Source organism: Serinus canaria, chromosome 12, assembly GCF_022539315.1.
Source record: "Serinus canaria isolate serCan28SL12 chromosome 12, serCan2020, whole genome shotgun sequence".
Taxonomy (NCBI): Eukaryota; Metazoa; Chordata; class Aves; order Passeriformes; family Fringillidae; genus Serinus; species Serinus canaria.
The window spans coordinates 14,720,022-14,733,151 of NC_066326.1; the positions used below are offsets into that span (position 1 = coordinate 14,720,022).

Sequence of the window (13,130 nt, forward strand, 5' to 3'; positions counted from 1 at the left end):
GCCCCAGAGCTGTTCCCAGGGGGATCGGGCTGGATTGGATAATTAATCACAGCTTGTCTGGGGGAGGATGAGGAAGTCTGAATAAAGGTGTTAACGGCTCTTAAAGGCTTTCCTGGTTCGCAGAGGGTGCTGCCTCAAACAGATTATCTGGAAATATTATTAGCTGCAGTGGGAAAGGGTTTTTTTCCTTCTCTAGGCTCTTTGCAGCAATCCTAAATCTGCTTGAGCTGAGGAGACAGGTTTTGTTGTGCAAGGGGAGGTGGGGGAGAGGTGTTGGCTGTCAGCGGGTCAGCAATTAATTGGTTTATTCCTTTCTCACGGTTATTTTCTACCCAACATCAGCTAAAGCCCCGGTGCCCACTTTGTCCCAGCTCAGGAAACAAGAACCACGGGGATTTGCACTGGGAGGACCCCAGGCCACGAGATTGGCTTTGCAAGGGCTGCTGGGAGGTCTCTTGTCCTGCCAAGCCTCTTTCCCTGTTATCTCTTCTTAGGAGGAGGATGTGATTAGTGTTTGCTGCCGTGGGATGTCAGCTGGAGGATGAGAGCTGTGTGCCAAGAGGAGGAAAGAGCTGCCATGGGTGGATGGTGAGTGAAAGCAGAGACCTGCCCTTTTGCTCCAAAGGCAACTTCCCTTCAAATGTCTCTGTGGCCCATTAGCTCAGACAAATGCTCCTGTCCTACCTTTTGTCCTGGCAGAAGTGACCCTCGGTGAGGTGGGCTCTCCTCCATCTGCTGCTGCCATCTGGGAAATCATTTCTGATTAATCCAGCTTTATTGAAATGACATTCCTGTTTACCTGTGGCTTTGTTACAATTCTAGAGCCTACCCAGGTCAGAAGCAGAGGGTGCCATCAAAGCAGAAGCCTCATGCCCTGCCAGCTCCAGCTCAGCCCAGCCTTTGTCACCAGCTCTGCTGCAGTGGGTGGTAAGGCTGTGCAGGCACAGTTGTGCCAGGCAGTGGAGCTTGCTGTGAGCACAGTAATGGCTCTGATGGTGCACGTTGAGCTGAGAAATCACCTTTCAGGCCACAGCAGGCATAGAGAGAGAGCATGGTCTGAAGGCTTTCAACAGTTGCAGCTTGGCATCATTCTGTCTGACAGAGAAAAGCAAAACTTTTGAGTCCTAGGAAGGTGATGGAGTGGGGACTGTGGAACTGCTGGTGCAGGGCAGTCTCCTTTCTGAGCCTTCCTGGCCTCCACAAAGCCTGCAGGGCAAGTGGGAGAACCCCTTTCGTGGAGAAATTCATTTGAAATCACATTATCCACAGGGAACACTCCCTGTTGCAGCGCTGCTGCTTCTTTTCCTATTTATATAAGAGGAATTAGGCACTCTCAGCAGAGTCTCATGGGCTGCTTTCTTCATGGTTGCACTGATTTCCAAAAACTACGCTAGCCCCAAGGAAATCCTAATGAAAGCAGCAGACTTCAGGCCTCTCTTTTTCCTTTACAGAAGGCTGTCCCTTTCTCACATGAAACACAGCGAGCCCAAGCCCCATTCTCCATGGGGATCAACCTGCAGGGGTGACGAGAGAAACACAGTGAGTGCCCAGCTCTGCAGAGCTCAGCTGCAGAAGCACAGGATTCACCAAAGCCCTTCAAGCCAACCCATTCTCCTTCCCTTGACTCAGAGCTGGAAACAACAGCAGGTGTGGAGAATCCATGACAAAGAGCTCAGTAACCCTCAGTGCAGCCCTGCTGGCTCCATAAGCACTTCTCCAGCTGCTGGGAGGCTGCAGCAGCACTCCCTGGAGTGACACAGACACAGGTGGTGCTGGCATGTGCCTGGAAACAGCCCAACAGTGACAGGACGCTGAAATTTCTGGTTGTTTGGGCCCTTCCCCTCTGCCATGGGACCTCTCACCAAGCCCTGTGGTTTCCAGACAGCCCCGTGTCTGCCCCTGTGGGCCACAGGCTCCAGGCTCTGTGATTTGAAGGCAGTGTTGGCAGAGCAGGGAGATAATCTGTTTCCTGAGTTTAAAATGCTTTTTCCTCCCAGACGGTCCTTCAGGATTCCCAAAGCTGTTAGGAGCAGGGGGGATTTGGCTGGCCAGCCTGCCAGGCAGTGCTGGGATGGAGGGGAAGGGAGCAGGCACTGCCTGGGTGGGCACTGGAGACAGCTCATTCCCCATGGGAAGGGAATGCTGGCCAAGGGCTCCAGGGAGCCCTGAAAGCAGCACACTTTGTTGAGTAGCTCCTATGGGCTCATTCTGAACCCAAGAGCTGTGCAAGATTCATCTCCAAGGGCTCCTGGAGAGCATGGAGCAGGCAGGGGGCAGGAAAGGGACAGGCTCTTTGATGCTGGACTGGTTACTTTGCTCAATTAACTCAAAAGCAAAGGGCCAGTGTTTCTGGTCTGCAGTGCAAGCTCTGAATTAAGCCAAGCTCTGCAGGTTCAGGCATTCCTTTCCTTCTGGTAGGATGTTTGTGGTATCACATTTCTCATGGAAATCAGACACGTGGTCAGGAGGGGGGCACACTGAACCTGACAGTGCTTGATAAGGCAGATTGATGCTCCAGGAGGAGTAACTGGACAAGGGGCTTGTCACAGGCATCTCCAGCCATGCTCCCCTGTGCCCTTCTCTTCCCTTCAGCCTTTACCTCTGCAAAGCAAGTTGGATTGTAGCCCCTGGGGCTGAATGCATGGGGCTGGTACTCTTGCGCTGACCACTGCAGTGATAGGTATGCATAATGTCCATGATGGAGAAGAGACCAGCCACTTGTTCTTGCCTTGAAAAGCCTCCTGCTGCCAGGCAAGGACCGAGGCTCACACCCCAGCTTGTGTGTCATCAGGAACCTCTCCTGCTGTTAAAATTGCCTTGTCTCTCTTAATCAGAAAAGGATTATTTTCCCACACTGGAAAATGAATTCAGCACTGCTGGCAAAGCTGGGGGCTGGGAAGTTTTAATTACTGTTTGTGCAGTGCTCTGGGGCTCTGGGGTGAATGGTGCTGAAGGCCTGGGAAGGATTATATTCTATACTAGCAGTTACTTTTATTTTATATGTGAGTTCTGCAGGCTAATGAGCAGCTCCTTCCTGATGGCCCTGCAATGGGGCTTCCTAACACAAGCAGTACAAATCCCCATCTCCTGTCAGTTACTGCTGCTGAGCACCACTGCAGAGTGAAGGGGGGACCTAGAAAGTCTAATGTCCACCTACAGCCAAAATAAACTTAACCAGAGCGTGCCTGTAAATACCCACCTGCCATGCAGGGAAGAAGAGCCCTAAAGCTCTCCTCTCACAAGGCTTTTCCCATTAAAACATCTCTTCTCAGGTAATTCAGCCACATTCTGCATTAACCTTCTTGCCCCTTCCTTGTTCAGAACAACACCTTCTTAATTATAATCCATCAAATTCCTCTCCCCTCTACCTGGAAAAAAATGGGATTTGGGCACAAGGAACAAATACAAAGTCATAAGTCTATTTTCATGGGAAAGGAAATCAATCCAGCACCCTGCTGGGAGCCCTGCTTTGCCTAAAGCCTGGCAAGATGCAGTAAGAAGTTAAGGCTCTTAGCAGCCAGGCACTACAAGAGCTCTATTAAGCACAGCTCAGGTCTTTGTGGTCAAGTGTTCCCACTGTACCCAGTGCTCCCAGCTTGGCACAACAGGGCATTGTGGCAGCACCCTCTGCTCAGGGGCAGGCTGCCCAGCAGCCCCTTACAGCCCAGAGCCAGTGCTTTGCAAAATGATTTTGCAGAGGGATACGAGTGCTTTGATACTGGCAAGTCCTGGGAAAAGGACACATTAGTTATCAATTAGTGTGTGCCTGCATATGTTCAGCTGCAGGCGTGTGATGGTGTCTAGGCTTGTGATGCCACCCACGTGAAAATCACTCAGAGAATAGGATCACTTTGATCTAATATTTTCTAGGGTGTTTCCCCCCCACACTAGTGTTTTGGTGGCACACTTGGTTTTCTGACAGAGACTTCCGAAATATTCCATTGATTACTTCAAAGGGCAAAACTGGAGTTACTTAAAACTAGCCTAAGCTTACCAAATGCAAAATCCTCTCCAGAAGACATGCTTTCCCTCTCTAGCCATCTGCCACCTGGTGGCTCCTCCTGAATGGTGGCTGCTGGAACGGTGGGCAGCCCCTCGCTGCCTGCGCCAGGCACAGTGGGCAGGGCAGGCAGCCCAGGGGAGGACCCCAGGGTGAGTGACTGCCCAAGAGTGACAGCCCTGAAGTCAGCACCCACTGGGTGACATGCCAGCACTGCTCCTGATGTTTTCCTTGCAATATGGGACAGACAGAAGGCAGGAAGAAATTGAGCTGAGCCTCTGTGCCCTAGTGCTGCTGCTCAGGAGGGTTTCATTTACTGCCAGGTCCTGCATGGCTTCTGCCAGGTGTTTGCTGTGGCTGTCCCAGGGCAGGTGGTTGTAGCTGTCATGGCCCTGTCACTGAAATCAGGCAAGGAACACATCCACCAGTGCTTCCAGCAGCACCAGAGCGTGCCAGGGTGTGAGGGAGCCAGCCCAGCCCCACACCAGGGAAGGACAGGAAGGGACGAGGGTGACAGTCCAGCTTGCATCCCACCAGCACTTCCCACTGCCAAGCAGGTGTCAGAGGAACACATTTTGGAAAGTGTTTGTTCAGTTTGAAGTAATTCCTCTCTCAGGATACTCTTCAGCCTGCCTGCCCTAAAGAAGAGAGGGATTCAGTGTGAAGCCACAAAAGCAATCTTGAGGAGGAAACACAAATTGTCTGCTGTCCCCAGCCCAGCGATCCAAAGGGGAGAGGCTGTCCATGGATATCCCCTCAGGCCAGCACCCCTGGGTGCTCAGCAGCCTCTTTGGCTGAAGTTCTGTTGGGGTTGGCTGCCACTGATGCCAGCCTGTCTTCAGCTCACAGGAGCTTTTACCTTTTGGGGAGGGGTTGGCGTGGCCAGAAGCTGCTGAGGACAGGGCCACGATTCAGTCACATCCCTGCTCAGGGCATGGACTGTAAACACAGCAGGGACACCAGGCCACATCCCAGCTCAGCCTGGCTGCCTGCCTCGAGGTCCCCATCACCCAGAATCTGGAGCTCACTTCTTTTTCCATTACCTCTAAGCAGCAGTGGTGAATGTTTCAGTGATATTGCCTAAAAATTAAAATGTCAACAGAAAGAGCCATTTAATAACATGAGTCTGTGAATCTTTGGGCCCTGAGCAATCAACAATCTGGGAGAAGAAATGCTGAAATAACCCTGGAGTGTGAAGGAAAAAGTCCCTAACTGCCCATGGACCTGCTCTCCCCAGCATCACCTGGGGCAGGGGGGCTGTTTGAGGGCTCTTTTCCCTTTTTCCCTAGGCAAATAGCCAGTTCTCTCCAAAACCAGTCCATCTCTGCTACTCTCCTTGATGGAAGAGTCTGTATCTGGATACAAGAAATAAAACCTGTGTGACCCTGCCAGGATTCCTCTAGTGTGGCAGTGCAGGGTCACTGTTCTGTCACCCACAGGGGCTGGTAATTTTCTGTTATGGCTTTCTTTGGGAAAGGATACAGGAAACCTGTGTTAGACACGGCTTTGCTAAGCAGGAATATATAAACCCAGCTCATAATAACCTTAAATATCAGGAGTGGCTTTTGATTCTAAGCTCAGGAGCTGTCTTGACAGTGGCACAGGAAAGAAACCAGAAAGCAAATACTTTGTGCAGCCTTTTGGGGAATGACTGGATGAGCTGCAGTGTAAAGATAACAAAATTATCTCCTTCTGGCAGTTCAGGAAATGTTAAACCCCTGCAACTCAGGTTTTTGGGAATTGACCCTTCTTGGCATTCTTGCCTGCCTTCCTCAGGCCCATCAAAATCTCTGTCTGGATTCTTTACAGCAGCTGGGGACAGGAGCTTCTCCCCAGCAGCTGAACACAGGTGGTGAATTCTGAAGCAATGAAAGCTCTGGTATGAGCTTCATTAACCCATCTTTTGTGTCCCACCTAAGTGAGCAGGTCTGAGGGCTGTGCTGCCTGCTTCCAGAGCCCAGCTCAGTGCAGAACAGGGCATCTGAGGACGCCAGGAGGACACTGAAAGCCTTGTCATGCAGCCTAACGTCTAACAGCAAGTGTCTATTAATAAGCTGTGCCCACGCTTCCTCCAGGTATTTACAGTGCCCTTTCTCCCTGTTAGCTTTGAAAACCACAGCTCTGTTCCACAAAGCAAGTCTTTTTCTTTTACTGATGCATTTGGTGCCACAAGTGCATTTGACTGGGGCTGTGTGCTGGTAAAAACCTACCTCATTTTGGGAAGTGAGCAGGATTTCCCTTTAAAAATGATCTCTATCTCCGGATGAACAGCTCCTGCCTGTCCTCTGGGAGCCTCTGCTGTGGAGTCAGTGGCTGGCTGGCTTTAATTCTGGCTGAAAAAGGGAGCCACCAAGCCCACAAAACAGAGTGGTGACAGCATCAGTCCAGCCAGCAAGGTCACCTCCCCCTGGACAGGTTATCCTAGGGAAACAGGGACAGGTGGGGATTCCCAGCTGCTTGGAAAGGGATCTTTGGAGGCTTGTTAGAGTATGGGGACCCCTAAAAACCATCAAGGGTGGCTGGTTTCTTACCCTTGCCCAGAGAGATCTCCTTGTGCTGCACTGATCTTGGGCAAATTAGCCAAAACTGGCAGAGCTGCAAAGTGAGGCCAGCTGACAGCTGGGAGAGGCCTGCCCTGTGAGTCAGGTTGGGCTGGAAAGGTAAGGAAAGAAGCATTTGCAGCCCAGGGAAACAATGGGGAAATGAAATGGAAATTGGGACCTCTGAGTACCTCTACCTTTCCCCACAGAGAGCTCTGGGGTGGAGAGAGCAGTTCCCAAAATCCAGCTCTGTCATAACTCAGTTGTACCCTCTGAGAAATGTCTTTTTGCTGTTAGACATTAAGTTGCTGCTGATTTCCTTCTCTTCAGCTAGAGCTGGAGACAAAGGACAGAATCTTTGGTAAAGAGCTATTTATGGAGAAAATGATCTTGATTTGCATCACTAATACCAAGCAAGATTGTGCCATGACTTTCTCACCATGGTTAAGGACAGGACTCAGAGGAGGTTGAGAGCCTCGAGGTGCTGTGAATGTTAGGATCCTGTTTCAGCATTGCAGGGTTGTAGGAGAAGAGCCCCAACTGCCTCACTGGAAAAACAGCCCTGCAGAAACCACAAGAACCCGTCGTTCTGGCCAGGCCTTCGGATTTTGTCAGGATTTTTTGAATACTCCTTCACAATTAAAATTCCCACTGAGCTCTCTTGCAGTTTACAAGGCTGATTGAGATTGGGATGGTGCAGGTAAGCTGGCATGCAGGATTGCCCTGGAGCATCAAACTGCCTTCAATTAGCCCCCTGTGCCTGCAGGAACATGGTGCTGGCAGCTCATCACCCCTCCTGGTAAATTAGATATCGCACGGGGACTTAGTCACACTGGAGAAGTACAAGGCTCACAACTTGCTGAGACAAATTTCTCCCAGCTTTAATTAGCCATGAGATGCTGAAGTGCCTGAAGCTCTCTCTCTGCCCATGTTTACACTCAGTGAATCAATACAGTTTGGACTGAGGTCTCCAAATATTTGCTGTTAGCAAATATTGCTGTGTTTTGCCTTTCCAGCTCTCTGCAATTAGCTGGAAAATAATGGTTTGTATCCCCTGTCTTTTCAAAAACAAAAGGATGGATGTTCAGGTCCCAGGACTTCAGCAGGGGAGAGCCAGTGTTGCTCATCCAGCATCTCTGCTGTGTCCTGGCCCTGAAAAGAAATGAGAGAAGGAGAAGTTTCTGGCACCCCAAGGATTGAGCAGGGACCACTTAGCAGGAGCTGCTAATACAAGTGAAGGATCCCTTAACATTTGTGACTTGATCCTGTCTTTGCTGTGTGTTTTCTTTCCATTTCAGGACACTCTCTCCTTTCCACATCTCCTCCCTCCCTTCATATTTCTCTTACTGGCACGATGACAGCCAGGTAACTGAGGTGCCATTCTGATGGTGGCAGGAAGGTTCCCATCCAGCCAGCTCCCACTTGCAAGTGCTGGGCTTTTCCCTTCTCATCTGACAGCAAGTGCACTGAAAACCTTAAAAAAAATCTGTATTTTAACCATGGTCATGTTAAACAGCTTTTAGGATGCAGTGATGTAAAAGATGCAGTGATGCAAAAAGTGCTATTGGCAGCTGTTAAATAATTGTGTTTAATTTGCAGTAACAAAGCACACAAAATCCATGTCACATAAACTCTGCTAAGGGTAAGTGATGCTTTTCTGTAAAAATGCACAAGGTTAATTTAAAGATTGCAGGTCTGCTGACCCTCCAGATTATTGTACAACCGTTGTGCTGTGTAAGAACGGATGTGAGAGGCAGCCCAGGTGGGTTTACATGATCCTGCTGGCAGCAGAGAGCTGCAGTTGCTCAGTGGGAAAGGATGGGTTTGAACACGCCTGGCACAAAGGCACACACTGAAAAACCTCCAGCTCATAAGAACTCATCCCTGTTCCAGGGGCTCTGTCTGAACCTGACTGCAGTGAGTTGTGCCAGGTAAGGCTGGGACACTCACCCTCGTGTCAGCTGGCTCTGACTGTGGCACTGACTGCCAGCAGAGGTCCTGGCAGTAGCCACAGAGCCCTGGCTGGTGGCAGCCCTGCCTTGGCACTGGGGAAGCAGCCCCAGCACAGCAAGGGGACAGCTTGGCTCTGTAGCAGGGGAGGGGAAGAACCTGTTTGGCTCTGATAAATGAGGCTGTTCTCCTTGAACTAAAATGGAGCTTGTCCTGGTACTTTGTTTCTTCCACCCAAGCTCGGAAAATGGGACCCTTATTGCTGGGATGTTCTCCTTTGCCAAGCCTCTGCACAGCTCAGTTTTAGCAAAAAGTAAGCCCAGCCCCTGAGACATCTGTATCGAGGATGAGGTCCTTGGTAATGGTTCAGAATGTAAATTTAAGCCAACATGAGCAAGTGACGTGGAGAGCAATCCCATTGCACAGCCTCCTGGGTTTCTGCCTGGATTATAGCAGTGTGAAGGAAAAGAGGGGCAGGAAAAAGAGGAGGGGACAAGGAGGTGGCCTTGCTGTCAGGAAAGCAGAGGCCTGACCCTGCTAATGTGGTTCATCAGGGTGATTTGCTCATTTGGACCCTCCAGCATCTTTGCTGGGAGGTGCTGCCCAGCCCATTGTGCCCAGCCAGCTGCTGCTGTGGTGGTGGAGCTTCACCATTCCCCTTGTGTTGCACCTTGGAAAGGCATTTGCTGTGTGTGCTGTTGATTGTGGTACTGGGGAACTGAGAGGGTTTTCTCTTCTCCAGCTACCAGAGTGGCTGAAAGGCACAAGTTCTATAGTACATGGTGTTTTATCTTCCATCTGTCTCTGGGCTGGAAGAAGCCAAAAAGGGAGTAGAGGATTGCATTAACCCCTTTTCCCAGCGTGGGTTAGGAGAAGCAAAATGATAAATCAGGAGATATTTCAGCACTTACCTCTTGTTTTTACAGAAATCACTATACATTACAAGTGCCTTTGCATATGTTACAGCACTTTAAAAAGCCAATGTAGCTAATCTGGAAGTTCGCTTCTTCAGAGAAACACAAAACATGTGCAGCCATAAAAATCCCTCATTTGATGTCAAGCTATTGCATTTTCAAGTGTCTGAAAGGCAATCACAATTATGCATCCAAAGAGTTTGCCTTGACTCACCCCAGCTCCTCCTGGCTGGTGAGAACAAAAAGATCAGCGCAGCTTTTTGGAAAGTTGTTTTGAGTTGCTGCTGCATGGGACAGATGTTTTGGTAACAAAGGCAGCCCCCATCCAAGGGCTCACCTTTAGAGGAAGGGCAGTGTGGTTTGGTTCAGCTGGGAAAGGAAAAGAAGTCTGGCTGAAAAGGGCAGAAACAAGCCAGATGATGCCAAAAAGTTGGAAGACTAATGATCCTGGAGCAGCTGGAATCCCTCTCACATGGGAAGGTGCCTGATGAGGGTTTGGGGCTGCAAAGTGCTGTTCCATCTCTAAGAGAGGGTGAGGGGTTGGATATTTGTAAGTTTTCTCTCCTCTGGTTCTTGCTACTATAAAATCTGTGGGAATTTTTCATTTTTGGAAAGGCTGCTTCTCTCTGCCTACGTAGATCAAGAGGATTAGCAGATACTGGTGGAATCTGTAAGATCTGTATGTGCATGCACAGTTAGGGTGACCACATAAACCCTCATCCCATGGAAAACCAGACAAAAACCTGGCATTTCCAGGTGCTTGGCTCAGCTTTCACTCTAAGGACTGCTCCCAGATCCCTTTTTTATTGTCACTAGAACATTTGCTGTGTTTGATTGGTGGAGGAAGTGGGTGGAGGACAGGTGTGGGTGTTAATAGTAAGGGATGCTGATTGTATCCAAAAGTCTTGCTCTGCCCTGATCCAGGTGACGACCAGGTCATCTTGCTCCCTCTTCTGCTGCAAAGAGCAGCTTGGCCAGGCCTAATCATGTTACCAGCTTCAAAAATTGTTCCATCTGGGGAAGGAAAGCTCTCTTCAAAGGGGGAAGAGGGTTGGGTGTGCCGGGCATGTGGGTCCAGGCAGGGGGACAGCTGAGGGCAGGCCCACGTGGCAGTGGCAGCCTGTTCAGCTGGAGCAGAGGACAGCAGTGAGCTGGCAGTAGCAGTTGGTGTATTTCCTGCCTGTAACCTACTTAAGGGGAAAGCTGAAATCTGTTGCAGGAACAAGCAGCCAGGAGCTTTGGATGCTGCTGAAGGAGGAGTATGATTCAGCCACCTGAAGGCATCTCCCTGTAGGAGAATTACCTTCCCTATAAAGCAGCAGGCATTGCTCTTAAGTGTTATCAAGCTTAAATCGGTTCCCTAGGTGACATCCCGGTAAGTGGATTTCCCAATTAAGCACATCCCGATTAAGTGGGATGTTCTGTAATTACAGAGCGCTCAGCACAGCAGCAAATCAGATCCGTTCGCAGCAGAAGGGCCAGATTGGAGCTCTTCCCCAGTCTGCAGTGGGCTGTACCCAGGCATTTCTGTCAGCATGGATGTGGGCAGGCAGGAGATGGGATTCTGCAGCCACCCCCGCCATGCCAGTCAGCAGAGTGTTCCCTGCAGGAGGAAGAGGCTGGAGGAAGCCCTGGTGCCACATCTTTAAACACTCTGCTAATGGGAGCAATCTCCTCTTGAGGTGGAACTCGTGTCTCCTGCTAGTCCACAATCTGCTGGATGAAGCCTTTGCTCCTGCCAGAGAAAATGCACATTAGCAGAGATGGCTGCCCCCACCAGGCAGAGAGCACAGCCCTTCAGGGCCAAATTCCCTCTGCACAACACAGCTTTTTCTGTCATGGCTCCCTGCCAATCCTTCTGACTTCCTCTTCAAGTGGGATGTCCCACTCCCAGCATAAGGCCTCATGGTCCTGCAGTCAGACTAGGGCTGCATGAGCCCACTCCTCTCTAAAGCTTTGTGGTTCCCAGCTACCACTGGGACATCAGGGGGAGAGGAAGAAGATGCTCCTTTGTATGTGGTCTGTTAGTGAAAGGAAGAAGAACAAAGTATTTCCTGCCTTGGACATGTCAGAGCTGAATTGGGATATGAAATCTTACTGGAGACCTGCTGGCAATTAACTGTCATTGGAGATGGGACGTCAGGTGTAGGTGAGGTGCAATTGGGGTCAAAATCTGTGTCAGGAGGGGTGTGAGGAGCACGACCACTTTGGAACTGGAGCAGAACTCTAGATCTTTAATGTGGACCCTCAGACCAGGCCAGTCTCCAGTGTAGAGCCTGTTTTAGCACTCTCAAGGTTTACCCAGCTGCCTCTGAATCCTTAATTCCTCCTTGGCCAGGAGGTGATGCAGCACACTTTCCCTTGGGACTCCCAGTCCCCTGGGTCATGCACATCTTTGGCGGCCCTGGTGCTTCCAGGGGTCCTGTGCCTGCAGGCAAGATGGTCCAAAAGCTCTCACACCTACCACACCATGTTCTTCACTGGGGCTACAGGCTGGGGACAGGAGCCTGGCCACTTCCCAGGGGTGAGACCTTACCTTTTTTGGGTGACACCTTACATTTTAGGGTGACCTGTTAGGTGACTTTTGGCTGCAGACAGAACATTAGAGTAGGAGAGCAGGGGAGGCTGAGGAGCTGCTCCTGCCTTTGGGGAGGTTATCCACACGGACATGAATTGGCTCTGTCCCATGTGGACGTGGATGGATTTGCACTCCTGCTGCCTGGGCTGACCCCACACCACCGCAGCACCTCGAACCCCTCGGTGATGCCTCCTTGCCTGCCCCTGTGCCTGTTCCTCTCCCCCCCAGCAGCTTCCCTGCTCCCACCAGCCAGGCTGCAGCGTCCCCTCGCTGCCCATATCCAATCCACGAGCGATGTGCAGCGCTCTGTGAGTGCAGCGTCTGCGCTGCCGTTCCACCCCCAGGCCCTTGCATTGCTGCTCCTTCCATACTGCTGGTTTTGCAGTGCCACCCACTGGCAGAGGCTCTCCAGAAATCCTCCTCTGCAGCTTTTCTCCGGCACCGGTGATGCTCCAAAGATGAAATATTAGGGGGATAGCTCTAGTGGGTGTAATTCAGAGTATGTCCCATGAGTGCTGGTCCTGGACATCTGGAAATCTTCTGGCATCCTTTCCTGTGTATCTCAGTGTATGCTGAGCCCAGGCTGCAAGGTCACTGTGTGGGCAGAGTCCCAGGTCTCAGCTCGGGCTGTGTTTATGTTTAAGGTAACTCATCCTGTCTCACCCCAAAGGACCATCCAGCCCTGAGTGCTGCCTGCAGCTGGTGGGGCAGGCAGGGGAAAGGAGCTTCCCCTCCTTGTTTGCTGGGTCTGCCAGGTTGGTTTGTGGGGGTTCTGCATTCCTGTTTCCCCATGCAGGATAAAACACAAAGCCCTGGCTGACACCACAACCCACACTGTGCAGGAGGGAACATGCATTCCAGCTGGGAATGTGCTCCCAGAGATGCAAGTTTGGGGACTCCTGGGAGACAATGCTTTGGGGTCAGTTCATTTAACAATTGCCAGGTCACCCCGAATTTTTCTTGTCCCTGTCTGGCCCTATTTACAGCCTTGGCTACATCCTCAGCCAAGAAACAGGAGGAGAGGCAGCAAAGGGACAGAGCAGTGCAGTTCTCAGGGTCTGATGTGGCGACTGCCACATGCAGGGGCTGCTGCCAGCCTGATACCCCATGGGGCAGCCAGAACCAGCCCCTGCCCAGATGTGATTGCT

At 50.9% G+C, this 13,130-nt stretch overlaps 1 long non-coding RNA gene across 2 annotated transcripts in view; it reads left to right on the top strand.

Annotated features, from left to right (window-relative positions):
• The first annotated feature begins 492 nt into the window (after window positions 1-492).
• LOC127060080 (uncharacterized) overlaps window positions 493-13,130 on the top strand; it is a 38,684-nt gene continuing 26,046 nt past the window's right edge. For both annotated transcript variants that reach the window (XR_007778659.1, XR_007778658.1), the window contains exon 1: window positions 493-588. This is a non-coding gene — a long non-coding RNA (uncharacterized LOC127060080). The remainder of the gene's footprint in view (window positions 589-13,130) is intronic.